Below are 13,608 nucleotides of genomic sequence, written 5' to 3'. Positions count from 1 at the left end.
TTAGTCCCTGGAAGCTCTGGTTGCTTGGCACTGTTGTACATATGGGGTCTCGAGCCCCTTCAAGCTCTTCCAGTTCTTTCTCTGATTCCTTCAACGGGGGTCCTATTCTCAATTCAGTGGTTTGCTGCTGGCATAAGCCTCTGCGTTTGCTGTATTCTGTCTGTGTCTCTCGGGAGAGATCTACATCCGGCTCCTGTCGGCCTGCACTTCTTTGCTTCATCCATCTTGTCTAATTGGATGGCTGTATATGCATGGGCCACATGTGGGGCAGGCTCTGAATGGGTGTTCCTTCTGTGTCTCTTTTAATCTTTGCCTCTCTATTCCCTGCCAAGTGTATTCTTGTTCCCCTTTTAAAGAAGGAGTGAAGCATTCACATTTTGATCATCCGTCTTGAGTTTCATTTGTTCTAGGCACCTAGGGTAATTCAAGCATTTGGGCTAATAGCCACTTATCAATGAGTGCATACCATGTGTGTTTTTCTGTGATTGGGTTACCTCACTCAGGATGATATTTTCCAGTTCTGACCATTTGCCTATGAATTTCATAAGGTCATTGTTTTTGATAGCTGAGTAATATTCCATTGTGTAGATGTACCACATTTCCTGTATCCATTCCTCTGTTGAAGGGGATCTGGGTTCTTTCCAGCTTCTGGCTATTATAAATAAGGCTGCGATGAACATAGTGGAGCACGTGTCTTTTTTATATGTTGGGGCATCTTTTGGGTATATGCCCAAGAGAGGTATAGCTGGATCCTCAGGCAGTTCAATGTCCAATTTTCTGAGGAACCTCCAGACTGATTTCCAGAATGGTTGTACCAGTCTGCAATCCCACCAACAATGGAGGAGTGTTCCTCTTTCTCCGCATCCTCGCCAGCATCTGCTGTCACCTGAGTTTTTGATCTTAGCCATTCTCACTGGTGTGAGGTGAAATCTCAGGGTTGTTTTGATTTGCATTTCCATTATAACTAAAGATGTTGAACATTTCTTTAGGTGTTTTTCAGCCATTCGGCATTCCTCAGCTGTGAACTATTTGTTTAGCTCTGAACCCCATTTTTTAATAGGGTTATTTGTCTCCCTGCGGTCTAACTTCTTGAGTTATTTGTATATTTTGGATATAAGGGTTTGGAAGACTTTTAATGACTCCTTCTATTTCTTTCAGGGTTATGAGGCTGTTTAATGACTCCTGTTTCTTTCAGGGTTATGAGACTGTTTAAATGGTTTATCTGATCCTGATTTAACTCTGGTACCTGGTAAATGTCTAGAAAATTGTCCATTTTATTCATATTTTCCAGTTTTGTTGAGAATAGGATTTTGTAGTAGGATATGATGGATTTTTAAAAATTTTCTCAGTTTCTGTTGTTATGTCTCCCTTTTGATTTCAATTTTGTTAATTTAGATACTGTCTTTCTGTCCTCTGGTTAGTGTGACTAAGAGTTTATCTATCTGGTTGATTTTCTCCAAGAACCAGGGCTTGGTTTTGTTGATTCTTTTTATTGTTTTTTTTTGTTTGTTTTTTGTCTGTTTGTTTCTACTTGGTTGATTTCAGACCTGAGTTTGATTCTTTTTTGCCATCTACTCCTCTTTGGTATATTTGCTTCCTTTTGTTCTAGAGCTTTCAGTTTTGCTGTCAAGCTGCTAGTGTATGGTCTCAATGCTAGTGGAGGCACTCAGAAGTATGAGTTTTCCTCTTAGCACTGCTTTTATTGTGCCCTATAAGTTTGGATATGTTGTGCCTTCATTTTCATTCAATTCTAAAAAGTCTTTAAATTCTTTCTTTATTTCTTTCTTGACCAAGTTATCACTGAGTACAGCATTATTCAGCTTGAATGTATATGTGGAATTTCTGACATTTTTGTTGTCATTGAAGACCAGCCTTAGTCCATGGTGATATGATAGGATGCATGGGATTATTTCAATCTTTTTGTATATAGTAGAATTGTGCACTAATCACATCTGGTCTTGGGCTTTATTTGTTTGGGGGGATAGGATATAGGCCTGTTTAGATATTTTATCTGCTCTTGATTTATTTTTGGTATGTGGTATATGTCTAGAAAACAATTTATTTCATCTATATTTTGTACCTTTGTTGAGTATAGGTTTTGTAGTAGGATCTGATTTTTTTGAAAATCCTCCATTTTTGTTATGTCCCCTTTTAGGTATTGTTATTTGCGAATGATATGATGATATACATGAGCAGCACCGAAAATTCTACCGGAGAACTTCTGCATCTGATAAAAAATTTCAGCGAAGTAGCTGGATATGTAATTAACTTAAATAAATCAGTAGCCTACATTTATAAAAATGATAAACAGGCTGAAAAACTAATTAGGGAAATAATTCCCTTCACAATAGCCAAAATATAAAATATTCTGTGGTAACTCTAACCAAACAAGTGAAAGATATATATGTCAATAACTTCAAGCCTCTCAAGAAAGAAATTAAAGAAGAACTCGAAAAATCGAGAGATTGCCCATGTTCATGGATTGGCAGAATTAACATGGTAATAATAGCCACCCTATAAAAGGCAATCTGTAGACTCAATGCAATCCCAATCAAAATCCTAGCAAAATTATTCAAAGACATGGAAAGAGCAATTCTCAAATTCATCTGGAAGACAAAAAATCCAGAATAGAGAAAACAATTATTTTTAATTTTGTTTAAATTTTTACTGCATATTTCACAAATTTACAAATGTTATCCTTTTTCTACCTTCCCCTCACATCTTTCCTTCCCCATCACTCTGCTTCTAAGAAGATGCTTCACCCCCCCACACTCACTCCCATCTCAGCATTCTGATATTTGCATACATTGGGAAACAAACCCTCACAGGACCAAGGGCTTCTTCTGTTGATGCCAGACAATGCCACCCTGTGCTACATATTTAGCTGGAGCTATGGGTCCCTCTGTGTGAACTCATTGGTTGATGATTTAGTTTCTGGGAGATCTGGAAGAATCTGGTTGATTGATATTATTGTTCTTCCTATGTGGTTTCAAATCCCTTCGGCTCCTTCAGTCCTTTCTCTATTTCCTCCATTGTGATCCCTGTGCTCATTCCAATAACTAGCTTCAAGCCTCCTCACCTGTATCAGTAAGAATCTGGCAGAGCTCCACAGGAGACATCCATATCAGCCTAACTATAGCAAGTCCTTCTTGACATCAGCAATAGTGATTGGGTTGGGAGACTGCATATCAGATGGATCTCAAGGTCTCTGGATCAGAGGCAGTCTCTGGATGATCTTTTAAGTCCCTGTTCTATTCCTTGTCCCTGTATTTCCTCCTGTATTTTCTTCTCCCTTTTAAAAAGGATTGAAGCATCCTCATTTTGCTCTTCCTTCTTCTTGAACTTAACATGGTCTGTGAATTATTTCTTGGGTATTCCAAGCTTTTGGGCTAGTATCTAATTATCAGTGAGTGCATAACATGAGTTTTCTTATGTTCCTGGGTTAACTCACTCAGGAAGATACTCTCAAGTTCTATTCATTGGCTTAAGAATGTTATGTACTGGGGTTGGGGATTTAGCTCAGTGGTAGAGTGTTTGCCTAGCAAGCGCAAGGCCCTAGGTTTGGTCACCAGCGCCAAAAGAAAAGAAAAGAAAAGAAAAGAAAAGAAAAAGAATGTTATGTACTCATTGTTTTTAATAGATGAATAATATTGTGTAAATGCACCATATTTTTATATTCCTTTCTCTATTGAAGAGCATCTGGGTTCTTCCCAATTTCTTGCTATTATAAATAAGAGTGCTATGAACATAGTGGAGCATGTGCGCTTGTTACATGTTGGAACATCTTTTGGGTGTATATCCAGGAGTGTTGTAGCTGGATCCTCAGGTAGTACTATGTCCAGTTTTCTGAAAAGCCAACAGGCTCACTGCCAGAGTGGTTCTACTAGCTTGTAATCATACCAACAACAGAGGAGTGAGCATCTTTTTCTACATTCTTGCCAATATTTGCTGTCAGAGGAATCTTTGGTCTTGCCATTGTGATTGTTGAGATACAATTTTAGGTTTATTTTAATTTGTATTTTCCTGATGACTAAGGATGTTGAACATTTCCTTAGGTGCTTCTCAGCCACTCAGTATTGTCGATTCTGTCTCCAAACCGCAGAAAAGTGCAATACCACAACATTCTTCTCAAAGTGGTTTATTCAAGAACCTTGCAGCACACAAGCAGGAATCTTTCTTTTCTTTTCTTCTCCCTCTCTCAGCCCCTGAGCACACCCTGTTATATCCTCCCTCAACTCCACCTCCTCAGTCCAGACTGTGTAATCTTAGTTCATAGGTCCATGTCACATGGCCTGATTTTGCATCATGGTGTGCTTGCGGAGATCTCACAATGGACGTGGCTAGTTTCAGGTGTGAGGAAGTCAGGTGCTAGTCATGAGACTTAGCTGCAGTCCCCGGCGCCCTCTTGGGACTGCCGCCACACCCACTCCCCACACAGTATTCCTCAGTTGAGAATTCTTTTATGCCTCTGTAACCCACATGTAATAGGATTATTGGATTCTCTGGACTCTAAATTCCTGAGTTCTTTGTATATTTTAGATATTAGCAATCAATGAACCTGTTGTCTGTCTAGAAACTTGTCTATTTCCTCCAGGTTTAGTCTTTCGTAGTAGGATCTGATGATTCTTTTTTAATTTCTTCATATTCTGTTGTTATGTCTCCCTTTTCATTTCTGATTTTGTTAATTTGGACACATTCTCTGTGACCTCTGGTTAGTCTGGCTAAAGGTTTATCTATGTAGTTGATTTTCTCAAAGAACCAGCTCCTGGTTTTATTGACTCTGTCCTTTTCATTTTTACTTGATTAATTTCAGCACTGAGTTTGATTATTTCTTGCCTTCTTCTCCTCTTGGTTTTATATATTTCTTTTTTGTTTTAGAGCTTTTAGGTGTGCTGTCAAGCTGCTGATATACGCTTTCTCCTGTTTCTTTTTTCAGGCACTCAGAGCTATGAGTTTTCCTCTTAGCACAACTTTCATTGTATACCAAAAGTTTGGGAATGTTGTGTTTTTATTTTTAATAAATTCTAAGAAGTCTTTAATTTATTTCTTTATTTCTTCGTTGACCAAGTTGTCATTGAGTAGAGCCTTGTTAAACTTCCATGTATATGCGGGCTTTCTGTTGATATTGTTGTTATGCAGACCAGTCTTAGTCTGTGGTGATCTGATAGGATGCATGGGATTATTTCTATCTTCTTGTATCTGTTGCAGCCTCTTTTGTGACTGATTATAGGGTCTATTTTGGAGAAGGTACCATGAGGTGCTAAGGAGAAGGTAGATCCTTTTGCTTTGCAATAGAATGTTCTATAGGTATCTGTTAAATCCATTTGGTTCATAACTTCTCTTAGTTTATCTATGTTTCTGTTTGATTTCTGTTTCCATGATCTGTCCATTGTTGAGAGTGGGGTGTTAAAATCTCCTACTATCATTGTGTGAGGTGTAATGTATGCTTTGAGCTTTAGTATGGTTTCTTTTATGAATGTAGGTGCCCTTGCATTTGGAGCATACATATTTAGGATTGAGAGTTAATCTTGGTCGAATTTTCCTTTAATGAATATGAAGTGTCCTTCCTTATCTTTTTTAATGACTATTGGTTGAATGTCACTTTTATTCAATATTAGAATGACAACTCCAGCATGTTTCTTTGGGCCATTTGCTTGGAAAGTTGTTTTCCAGCCATTTACTCTGAGGTAGTTTCTGTCTTTGTCTCTGAGGTATGTTTCCTGCATGTAGCAAAATGCTGGGTCCTCTTTATGTATACATTCTGTTGATCTATGTCCTTTTATTGGGGAATTGAGTTCACTGATGTTGAGAGATGTTAAGGAATAGTGATTGTCATTTCCTGTTTTTTTTGTTCTAGAGATGGATTATGTTTGTGTTTCTCTCTTTTGGTTTCATTGCAAGGAAACTATATTCTTGCTTTCTGTACAATGTAGTTTCTTTCCTTGTGTTGGAGTTCTCCATCTATTATCCTTTGTAGAGCTGGATTTGTAGAAAGATATTGTGTAAATTTGTTTTCATCATGTAATATCTTGATTTCTCTATCTATATTAATTGCGAGTTTTGCTGGATACAGTAGCTTGGGCTAGCATTTGTGTTCTCTTAGGGTCTGTATGACATCTGTACAGGATCTTCTGGCTTTCATAGTCTCTAGTGAAAAGTCTGGTGGAATTCTTTTTTTTATATTATAATTTTTTATTAATTTGAGTATTTCTTATATACATTTTAAGTGTTATTCCCTTTCCCAGTTTCCGGGCAAACATCCCCCTCCCCCCTCCCCTTCCTTATGGGTGTTCCCTTCCCAACCCTCCCCCCATTGCCGCCCTCCCCCCATAAACTAGTTCACTGGGGGTTCAGTCTTAGAAGGACCCAGGGCTTCCGCTTCCACTGGTGCTTTTACTAGGATATTCATTGCTACCTATGGGGTCAGAGTCCAGGGTCAGTCCATGTATAGTCTTTAGGTAGTGGCTTAGTCCCTGGAAGCTCTGGTTGCTTGGCATTGTTGTACTTTTGGGGTCTCGAGCCCCTTCAAGCTCTTCCAGTTCTTTCTCTGATTCCTTCGACGGGGGACCTATTCTCAGTTCAGTGGTTTGCTGCTGGCATTCGCCTCTGTATTTGCTGTATTCTGGCTGTGTCTCTCAGGAGCGATCTACATCCGGCTCCTGTCGGGATGCACTTCTTTCCTTCATCCATCTTCTCTAATTGGGTGGATTATATGTATGGGCCACATGTGGGGCAGGCTCTGAATGGGTGTTTCTTCAGTCTCTGTTTTAATCTTTGCCTCTCCCTTCCGTGCCAAGGTATTCTTTTTCCTCATTTAAAGAAGGAGTGAAGCATTCACATTTTGATCATCCGTCTTGAGTTTCGTTTGTTCTAGGGATCTAGGGTAATTCAAGCATTTGGGCTAATAGACACTTATCAATGAGTGCATACCATGTATGTCTTTCTGTGATTGGGTTAGCTCACTCAGGATGATATTTTCCAGTTCCAACCATTTGCCTACGAATTTCATAAAGTCGTTGTTTTTGATAGCTGAGTAATATTCCATTGTGTAGATGTACCACATTTTCTGTATCCATTCCTCTGTTGAAGGGCATCTGGGATCTTTCCAGTTTCTGGCTATTATAAATAAGGCTGCGATGAACATAGTGGAGCATGTGTCTCTTTTATATGTTGGGGCATCTTTTGGGTATATGCCCAAGAGAGGTATAGCTGGATCCTCAGGCAGTTCAATGTCCAATTTTCTGAGGAACCTCCCTCCAGACTGATTTCCAGAATGGTTTTACCAGTCTGCAATCCCACCAACAATGGAGGAGTGTTCCTCTTTCTCCACATCCTCACCAGCATCTGCTGTCACCTGAGTTTTTGATCTTAGCCATTCTCACAGGTGTGAGGTGAAATCTCAGGGTTGTTTTGATTTGCATTTCCCTTATGACTAAAGATGTTAAACATTTCTTTAGGTGTTTCTCAGCCATTCGGCATTCCTCAGCTGTGAATTCTTTGTTTAGCTCTGAACCCCATTTTTTAATAGGGTTATTTGTTTCCCTGTGGTCTAACTTCTTGAGTTCTTTGTATATTTTGGATATAAGGCCTCTATCTGTTGTAGGATTGGTAAAGACCTTTTCTCAATCTGTTGGTTGCCGTTTTGTCCTAACCACAGTGTCCTTTGCCTTACAGAAGCTTTGCAGTTTTATGAGATCCCATTTGTCGATTCTTGATCTTAGAGCATAAGCCATTGATGTTTTGTTCAGGAAATTTTTTCCAGTGCCCATGTGTTCCAAATGCTTCCCTAGTTTTTCTTTTATTAGTTTGAGTATGTCTGGTTTGATGTGGAGGTCCTTGATCCACTTGGACTTAAGTTTGTACAGGGTGATAATGATGGATCGATCTGCATTCTTCTACATGTTGCCCTCCAGTTGAACCAGCACCATTTGCTGAAAATGCTATCTTTTTTCCATTGGATGGTTTTGGCTCCTTTGTCAAAAATCAAGTGACCATATGTGTGTGGGTTCATTTCTTCGTCTTCAATTCTATTCCATTGGTCTATCTGTCTGTCTCTGTACCAATACCATGCAGTTTTTATCACTATTGCTCTGTAATACTGCTTGAGTTCAGGGATAGTGATTCCCCCTGAAGTCCTTTTATTGTTGAGGATAGCTTTAGCTATCCTGGGTTTTTCGTTATTCCAGATGAATTTGCAAATTGTTCTGTCTAACTCTTTGAAGTATTGGATTGGTATTTTGATGGGGATTGCATTGAATCTGTAGATTGCTTTTGGTAAAATGGCCATTTTTACTATATTAATCCTGCAAATCCATGAGCATGGGAGATCTTTCCATCTTCTGAGGTCTTCTTCAATTTCTTTCCTCAGTGTCTTGAAGTTCTTATTGTACAGATCTTTTACTTGCTTGGTTAAAGTCACACCGAGGTACTTTATATTATTTGGGTCTATTATGAAGGGTGACGTTTCCCTAATTTCTTTCTCGGCTTGTTTCTCCTTTGTATAGAGGAAGGCAACTGATTTATTTGAGTTAATTTTATACCCAGCCACTTTGCTGAAGTTGTTTATCAGCTTTAGTAGTTCTCTGGTGGAACTTTTGGGATCACTTAAATATACTATCATGTCATCTGCAAATAGTGATATTTTGACCTCTTCTTTTCTGATCTATATCCCCTTGATCTCCTTTTGTTGTCTGAGTGCTCTGGCTAGAACTTCAAGAACTATATTGAATAAGTAGGGAGAGAGTGGGCAGCCTTGTCTAGTCCCTGATTTTAGTGGGATTGCTTCAAGTTTCTCTCCATTTAGTTTAATGTTAGCAACTGGTTTGCTGTATATGGCTTTTACTATGTTTAGGTATGGGAATTGAATTCCTATTCTTTCCAGGACTTTTATCATGAAGGGGTGTTGAATTTTGTCAAATGCTTTCTCAGCATCTAATGAAATGATCATGTGGTTCTGTTCTTTCAGTTTGTTTATATGATGGATCACGTTGATGGTTTTCCGTATATTAAACCATCCCTGCATGCCTGGGATGAAGCCTACTTGATCATGGTGGATGATTGTTTTGATGTGCTCTTGAATTCGGTTTGCCAGAATTTTATTGAGTATTTTTGCGTCGATATTCATAAGGGAAATTGGTCTGAAGTTCTCTTTCTTTGTTGTGTCTTTGTGTGGTTTAGGTATAAGAGTAATTGTGGCTTCGTAGAAGGAATTCGGTAGGGCTCCATCTGTTTCAATTTTGTGGAATAGTTTGGATAATATTGGTATGAGGTCTTCTATGAAGGTTTGATAGAATTCTGCACTAAACCCGTCTGGACCTGGGCTTTTTTGGTTGGGAGACCTTTAATGACTGCTTGTATTTCCTTAGGAGTTATGGGGTTGTTTAACTGGTTTATCTGTTCCTGATTTAACTTCGATACCTGGTATATGTCTAGGAAATTGTCCATTTCCTGAAGATTTTCAAGTTTTGTTGAATATAGGTTTTTATAGTAAGATCTGATGATTTTTTGAATTTCCTCTGAATCTGTAGTTATGTCTCCCTTTTCATTTCTGATTTTGTTAATTTGGACACACTCTCTGTGTCCTCTCGTTAGTCTGGCTAAGGGTTTATCTATCTTGTTGATTTTCTCAAAGAACCAACTTTTGGTTCTGTTGATTCTTTCTATGGTCCTTTTTGTTTCTACTTGGTTGATTTCAGCTCTGAGTTTGATTATTTCCTGCCTTCTACTCCTCCTGGGTGTATTTGCTTCTTTTTGTTCTAGAGCTTTTAGGTGTGCTGTCAAGCTGCTGATATATGCTCTTTCCTGTTTCTTTCTGCAGGCACTCAGCGCTATGAGTTTTCCTCTTAGCACAGCTTTTATTGTGTCCCATAAATTTGGGTATGTTTTACCTTCATTTTCATTAAATTCTAAAAAGTTTTTAATTTCTTTCTTTATTTCTTCCTTGACCAGGTTATCATTGAGTAGAGCATTGTTCAATTTCCACGTATATGTGGGCATTCTTCCCTTACTGTTATTGAAGACCAGTTTTAGGCCGTGGTGGTCTGATAGCACGCATGGGATTATTTCTATCTTTCTGTACCTGTTGAGGCCCGTTTTTTGACCAATTATATGGTCAATTTTGGAGAAAGTACCATGAGGAGCTGAGAAGTAGTTATATCCTTTTGCTTTAGGATAGAATGTTCTATAAATATCCGTTAAGTCCATTTGTCTCGTGACTTCTCTCAGTCTGTCGACATCACTATTTAATTTCTGTTTCCATGATCTGTCCATTGATGAGATTGGGGTGTTGAAATCTCCCACTATTATTGTGTGAGGTCTAATCTGTGTTTTGAGCTTTAGTAAGGTTTCTTTTACGTATGTAGGTGCCCTTGTATTTGGGGCATATATATTTAGGATTGAGATTCATCTTGGTGGATTATTCCTTTGATGAATATGAGGTGTCCTTCCTTATCTTTTTTGATGACTTTTAGTTGGAAATTGATTTTATTTGATATTAGAATGGCTACTCCAGCTTGCTTCTTCCGACCATTTGCTTGGAAAGTTGATTTCCAGCCTTTCACTCTGAGGTAGTGTCTGTCTTTGTCTCTGAGGTGTGTTTCCTGTAGGCAGCAGAATGCAGGGTCCTCGTTGCGTATCCAATTTGTTAATCTATGTCTTTTTATTGGGGAGTTGAGGCCATTGATATTGAGAGATATTAAGGAATAGTGATTATTGCTTCCCGTTATATTCATATTTGGATGTGAGGTTATGTTTGTGTGCTTTCATTCTCTTTGTTTTGTTGCCAAGACGATTAGTTTCTTGCTTCTTCTAGGGTATAGCTTGCCTCCTTATGTTGGGCTTTACCATTTATTATCCTTTGTAGTGCTGGATTTGTAGAAAGATATTGTGTAAATTTGTTTTTGTCCTGGAATATCTTGGTTTCTCCATCTATGTTAAGTGGGAGTTTTGCAGGATACAGTAACCTGGGCTGACATTTGTGTTCTCTTAGGGTCTGTATGACATCTGTCCAGGATCTTCTGGCCTTCATAGTTTCTGGCGAGAAGTCTGGTGTGATTCTGATAGGTCTGCCTTTATATGTTACTTGACCTTTTTCCCTTACTGCTTTTAATATTCTTTCTTTATTTTGTGCGTTTGGTGTTTTGACAATTATGTGACGGGATGTGTTTCTTTTCTGGTCCAATCTTTTTGGAGTTCTGTGGGCTTCTTGTATGTCTATGGGTATCTCTTTTTTTAGGTTAGGGAAGTTTTCTTCTATGATTTTGTTGAAGATATTTACTGGTCCTTTGAGCTGGGAGTCTTCACTCTCTTCTATACCTATTATCCTTAGGTTTGATCTTCTCATTGAGTCCTGGATTTCCTGTATGTTTTGGACCAGTAGCTTTTTCCGCTTTACATTATCTTTGACAGTTGAGTCAATGATTTCTATGGAATCTTCTGCTCCTGAGATTCTCTCTTCCATCTCTTGTATTCTGTTGGTGAAGCTTGTATCTACAGCTACTTGTCTCTTCTTTTGGTTTTCTATATCCAGGGTTGTTTCCATGTGTTCTTTCTTGATTGCTTCTATTTCCATTTTTAATTCCTTCAACTGTTTGATTGTGTTTTCCTGGAATTCTTTCAGGGATTTTTGTGTCTCCTCTCTATGGGCTTCTACTTGTTTATTTATGTTTTCCTGGAATTCTTTCAGGGATTTTTGTGTCTCCTCTCTATGGGCTTCTACTAGTTTATTTATGTTTTCCTGGAATTCTTTCGGGCATTTTTGCGATTCCTCTCTGTAGGCTTCTACTTGTTCTCTAAGGGAGTTCTTCATGTCTTTCTTGAAGTCCTCCAGCATCATGATCAAAAATGATTTTGAAACTAGATCTTGCTTTTCTGGTGTGTTTGGATATTCCATGTTTGTTTTGATGGGAGAATTGGGCTCCGATGGTGCCATGTAGTCTTCTTGGTTTCTGTTGCTTGGTTTCTGCGCTTGCCTCTCCCCATCAGATTATCTCTAGTGTTACTTTGTTCTGCTATTTCTGACAGTGGCTAGACTGTCCTATAAGCCTGTGTGTCAGGAGTGCTGTAGACCTGTTTTCCTCTCTTTCAGTCAGTTATGGGGACAGAGTGTTCTGCTTTCGGGCGTGTAGTTTTTCCTCTCTACAGATCTTCAGCTGTTCCTATGGGCCTGTGTCTTGAGTTCACCAGGCAGCTTTCTTGCAGCAGAAAATTTGGTCTTACCTGTGGTCCTGAGGCTCAAGTTCCCTAGTGGGGTGCTGCCCACGGGCTCTCTGCAGCGGCAGCAACCAGGAAGACCTGTGCAGCCCCTTCTGGGAGCTTCAGTGCACCAGGGTTCCAGATGGTCTTTGGCTTTTTCCTCTGGCGTCCGAGATGTGTGTGCAGAGAGCAGTCTCTTCTGGTTTCCCAGGCTTGTCTGCCTCTCTGAAGGTTTAGCTCTCCCATCCCACGGGATTTGGGTGCAGAGAACTGTTTATCCAGTCTGTTTCCTTCAGGTTCCGGTGGTGTCTCAGGCAGGGGTCCTGCCGCTCCTGGGCCCTCCCCCACGGGAGCCCAGAGGCCTTATACAGTTTCCTCTTGGGCCAGGGATGTGGGCAGGGGTGAGCAGTGTTGGTGGTCTCTTCCGCTCTGCAGCCTCAGGAGTGCCCACCTGACCAGGCGGTTGGGTTTCTCTCTCTCACGGGGTCTGGGAGCAGAGACGTCTGGTGGAATTCTGATAGGTCTGCCATTAAATGTCATGTTACTTTTTTTGCTTATTGCTATTAATATCCTTCCTTTGTTTTGTGCATTTGGTGGTTTGATTACTATGTGATGGGAATGATTTCTTTTCTTGTCTAATCGATTTGGAGTTCTGTAAGTTTCTTGTATGTTTATTGGCATCACTTTCTTCAGGTTAGGGAAGTTTTCTATAATTTTGTATAATTTATTTACTGGCCCTTTCAAATGGGAGTCTTCACTTTCTTCTGAACCTATTATTCTTAGGTTTGATCCAAAGGCTTATTATGTTTTGTAACCCAAATCACATTTTGCCTTTGGAAATATGGGATATTCATCCCTTGCATTTGGATTATAGATATTCAGAATTAAGTGTTCATCTTGGAAGATTTTTCTTTTGATGAATATAAAGTGTTCTTCTTCATCTTTTTAGAAAAAAATTGTTTGAAAGTCAAATTTATTCGATGTTAAATTATCTACTCCAGCTGGTTTCTTGGGAACATTTACTTGGAAAAATATTTTTCAGCCATTAACTCTGAGTAAGTGTGTTTGTTTGTCACTAACGTACATTTGCTGTGTGCACCAAAATGCTGGGTACTATTTACATATCCAGTCAGTGAGTTTATGTCATCTCCTTGTGGAATTGAGTACATTGATGTTAAAAGATATTAAGGAATTATGATTGTTGTTTCTTGTTATTTTTGTTGTCTGAGATAGAATTATATTTGTGTGGCTATCTTCTTTCAAGTTTGTTGAAAGAAGAATGCTTTCTTGCTCTTTCTAGGGTGTACTTTTCCTCCTTGTGTTGGAGTTTTCCATCTATTATCCTTAGTAGGGCTGTATATGTGAAATGATACTGTGTAAATTTGGTTTTGTCATGGAATATCTTGATTTCTCCAT

Source organism: Rattus norvegicus, chromosome 13 (assembly GCF_021556685.1).
Source record: "Rattus norvegicus strain SHRSP/BbbUtx chromosome 13, alternate assembly SHRSP_T2T, whole genome shotgun sequence".
Lineage (NCBI taxonomy): Eukaryota > Metazoa > Chordata > Mammalia > Rodentia > Muridae > Rattus > Rattus norvegicus.
This window is presented reverse-complemented; position numbering follows the sequence as displayed.